Source organism: Malania oleifera, chromosome 1, assembly GCF_029873635.1.
Source record: "Malania oleifera isolate guangnan ecotype guangnan chromosome 1, ASM2987363v1, whole genome shotgun sequence".
In the NCBI taxonomy this organism is placed as follows: domain Eukaryota; kingdom Viridiplantae; phylum Streptophyta; class Magnoliopsida; order Santalales; family Ximeniaceae; genus Malania; species Malania oleifera.
In genome coordinates, this window is record NC_080417.1 from 108,723,117 (window position 1) to 108,728,166 (window position 5,050).

Consider the following 5,050-nt stretch of genomic DNA (forward strand, 5'->3'; position numbering starts at 1 on the left):
CTGCAGAGTATTGATCAAGTGCCCCTTCCACCCTGCCTCTACTGTGGTTTTGGTGGTCCTCCCTAGCATATGATGCTAGGTAGTTGAAAAGGTTCAGGCGCTTGTATATATGAATTTAGTGTTTGGAGTGACTTGGCAAACGACTTACGTTATACTTGTTGCACAAATGCCTTATTCATTAAGGGCGCGATTGATCAAATAGGCCAATAAGAACATTCAAGAAAGATATTCAACATATTATGCTACTGTATGATGTTCAACATATCAAGAAAGCCTACAGTGTTGATCTAACATTTACTATGCATCAGGCACCCCCAGATTCGTTACTGTTTCTTGTAAATTTTGATTCCAAGCTGCACAACCTAAATTCGTAGGTTTGTTCTCAAGCAGGAGAGGGAGGTTAATCTGATAAACAATGGGGACTTATGTGTAATGGTGGCTGGAAAAGTTAAAAGTACATAAGATATTGTCAAAAATTTTAAACTTCTGATATGTTTTGATGTCAAAATGTATATTATCATAGAAGTTAAATCTATAATCTGTGGGAAACGTCTCCTCTTGTGAGCATGAAAAAATCGTTCCATGTACATGTAAAAAAAGTTGCGCAGATTTTCTTAGGGAATATTAAGTGGTTAAAACTGGTTGATCCCTAGAAGACGGAAAGGGGTAAGATATGAGAGGTGAATTAATTAAGTGAACTCAAAAATTGCTGTTATCATATCTCCTCAAGTGCTTTATATTTCTCAAGAATGTATATTATTTCTGTCTCATAATATCTTCAATGTTAATTCACAAGTAACGACTGTTCTCTCTGCGTCCCAACATTTTTTTTTCCCATCTCTTTCTTCATCTTCTTTGTCATTAAAAAGTGAAGTGTTACAATAATATAATTAACTATGTAATTACGATTTACTTGAATTCGGGAGAACATCTTATATTTTACAGCATTCGTTAAGCATCATAGTTTCACATACTCCATTGAGCATACAAGTCCTGGCAAAAAGCTTGGCAAAAGCAAACAAGTATTGGGAAAAGGGTGTGAGTGTCCAAAAATAAAATGTCAAAGGAGGTCCATTTGAAACTTTAAGAATGTCATTGTATTTCTACTAAATCTCAAGGAGTTCAACAAAAATTTTGAGACCATAGACCTTAATGAAAGACTGTTTTTGTGTCAAAATTGTCAAAGTTTGAAAGTTCCATCCGCTTGCCTCTTCAAATTTTAGTGGCTATTTTCGATTGTACGTGTCCCAAAACCCTTCAACTTCCACTATCAGCCCTATGCATATCATGGTAGCCGAAGCATCAGTGATGGAAGCCCATACATTTCATGTGTTATGTGTGTCTGTCCATGCTATAAATGATCATTTTGTTTATGCATATAAATGGGGGCATAGAGAAAATTAATGGTGATCGCCATCTTCAGCCATAGGAAAGATAAACTTCTTTTATCGCTAGAAGAGTAGAATAAAAGTGAGCCAAATTACCTTAGTTGTTTCTGATGGTGAATGTATGCTCACTCTACAACAGTATTTAGTTTAGCTTTATTTTTATGCAATTTTCAATTTTCAAATTCCCCGGCTCAAGTAAATCTAGTATTTAATTCTGAACTTTTCCATAAAGTTTCGGTCTACACGAATAAAATTTCCTCTCTGATGTTGAATCTCTTCGATTTATATTTGAAAAACCTATGTAACACTCAAATAAAAGCAAAATCCAATTTTTTACTATAATGAATTCTTGATTTTATAGATGCATCAACTAAGCACTACAAGTTCCTATTGTATGATTTCTTGCCCTTGCAAATTCATCAAATTTCAACCATTTTGTACTCTATTAATAATTTAACTTATTATTATTATTATTATTATTGTATTTTTTGTTCTAAATTGCTAGATTACTTGTTATACTACAGCAATATGATTTTCTATACCATGATTATATGACCCTCTGGTGTATGGTAATTGGTAATCTATCATTGTTTAAAAATTGTTTAAAATTGTCTAAGTTGTACATATGTAGATGCTAGTTGATGAAATCCCAATGTTTTTTATTTTTTATTTTTTATTTTTTATTTTGATGATTGGCGGTTTTAATTATTATTGTTGCTTGCTCAACAGAAGCATGTTCGAGGTCCGAGCGATAGCTAATTCATAGATAATTTGTAGTACCAACAAAAAAAGAATAATAGTTATAACAAAAGGAAAAGTATTATAATAGTATTACCAATGAAGCTTATGAAGCTAATGCTTTTGCAATTTCATCCTTTGTACGAGCTCATGAAACTCATCCTTACATTTACTTGTGAAGAAGTTGTTGACCTTATAGGTCACGCCCGGTTTTGATAATGACAAATACTCATGTATTTAATGAATATCTAGTTCATGTGCAGGTCTATATTAGTAGATACATTGATGACACGTGAAAGCTTAAAGTGGGAAGACCCAATTCATATTATACTTTATTTCATGTTGTATTTAATTCATATGCAAAGGGTCTGTAATAGTAAATAGGTTTTTGGTTTGTAATAAGCTCACACACATCACATGCATGTTAATACGTAAGCTCAAAACAAACCATAAACTAAAAGTGACCTTAGAAAGACCTTAGGGTTCGGTGGACCGACATCGGATTTTTTCACTGTCTTCAAAATGGACCCAAAGTGGCCTTAGGACACTCACCTTTGCACTTGCATATATTAGGAACTTGAATAGGGTGAATGTGTATTGAAACGGGACCGAAATGCATACTTTGTGCACTTTCGATCAACCGGTCAAGGCAGTTCATTCTGCCCCGGTCGATCGAAATAGGCCTGGATCAACAGTTGACGAAGGCCCTGGTCGACCGAACTAGTATAGTTCAAAACTCTCCAGTCGACCGAAACCCCCTGAGGCCAAAAAATTGACCATCTAGTCGATTTAGCCAAATTTGTATACCAACTACCTGGTCGACTGAGGGTCCTTAGGAAAAATCTTAACGGTCTGGTCGACCGAACCAGTCAGTTCAAAATGGCCCGGTCGACCGAACCTTGGAGAAATGGGAAATCGTCCACTTTCGATCGACCGAGTCTTCAGTTCATTTCTTACCTGATCGACCGAATCATATGAACTCTGGTGGACTGGACCTCTTGGGTTGCCCTGATTTTTACCACGGTTAAACATTTTTTAAATAGGGTTAATATATTTCAAAGGTCATCAAACTTTCTTAATAATTCCTAATAGGTCCCCAACGGTCATAATTCATAGGGTGTCTATATATACCCCTTCATTTGGGAAAATTAGCAGATTGATTAGCATACTAAAACCCAAAATTTTCTCTCAAGCAAAATACTTCCTCCTGCTCATACTCTCTCTAAAACCACTCAAACTTACCTTCTTCACTTCTCTATATCCTTCGTAAGTATATTGAGTGTCGATTTTTAGAGGTTTGCTCTCTCGTTCATTGAGTGTTTGAATCAACTTTTTATGAGAGCATAACCTAAGTATTCTTAGGAGGCTTTGCTAATAAGCCTACCCTAAGAAGACTTGTGTTGAATTTCCGAGTGTTGCATTCTCGTTGCAATATCTTAGGAAGTTTGTATTTGTTTTTGGCTTGCAAAAATATTTTCAAACCTACTCAAATATCTTGTGGTATTCATATTGACATATTTGTGAAAAGATATTTGTGTGTGTTATATTAATCTTTGTGGCAATATTTATTCAAATATATATCATTTGCTGAAATACAAAGATTGCATATCTTTTGCAAACCAAGCATAAACACTATTTGCGTGATTGACATATTATGCTATTTGGAATATTTGAAGTTTGAATGATATCTTTGTTTGAGCACCTTATTTGAGAACATCTTGAAAATACAAAGATTGCTTGTTGACACTCTCACTTACGCATTACACTGATAGAAAATACCTTTGAGAATCAAACTATCTAAACCACACTGAACTTACATATTAAATCATTTGTGGTGTATGTGATTGAAAGCATTTGAGTACAAATATGATTTATGTGAAAGCACTTTCTTATTATACCATTTGATTGTAAATTTGAGTGATTCCAGGCGTGGCCTGAGGGGGTGGTAATCCAGTGCGGTAAGGATTGTTGTAAAGGTCGAGGTCAACTCTGTGCTAATTAACCTGGTTTGTATAGGTGCCGCTCCACCCGTTTAAGTGAGCAAGTTATTGTGGTAATCCTTGTACTAGTTAGCCAAGGCGAGGACGTAGGCAGTTGGCCGAACCTCGATAACATATCTATGTGTCACCCTCTCTTTACTGCTTTCTGGTGCTTCTGTGATTGCTTAAACTACTTTATTTACTTTCTGGTATACATTTACTTTACTTGCACTAGATTGACCATAGGGTTGTGAAATTCGGTGTTAGGAGATTAACCTAGGGATTAAATTTTTAAAATACTAATTCACCCCCCCCCCTCTTCTTAGGGTCACGGTAAAGCTAACAGAAGTGTAGGAGAATATTGTAATATGCAATGTCTACATAGTTGCCAACTTCATTTCCATTTTAAATTCTAATTAAAATCAATGATGCCATTATTATTAACTGCTTTAGTTTTGACTTTTATATGATATTTCAATTATAAAAAGTGAAACCATGTGAGTGTTTTATAAGGCCACCCCAACAAGTTTATGTACTTTAATGTCAAGAATTTGGATTTATAAAATTTATAAACTCAATAATGATGACAATCCATTACTCAAATCCATAAATCCTTAAGTTTCTATTCTTTAGGGTGAAGTAGATGGATGCTTTTAATTGCTTAACTTCTTTTTTATTTTATTTTATTTTATGTTTTCAGTATTTAAAATGCCTCTGTCCATTGCTTTGTCCATCTTCCTTTCATCTAGTGCTTTTAATATGAATCAAAACACTTGTCCTTGTTGGTGTAGTTGCTGACCTCGGTGGCACGACTTATCCATCTTAGATATTTTTCCTGCATCCTATAATCATTTGGCCTATTTTTTCGTAATGAAGGGTATGAATTAAATCAAAATGATTTTTTGTTCACCTATAAGTGAAAACTCTCTTGGGAGTCAAGTAACT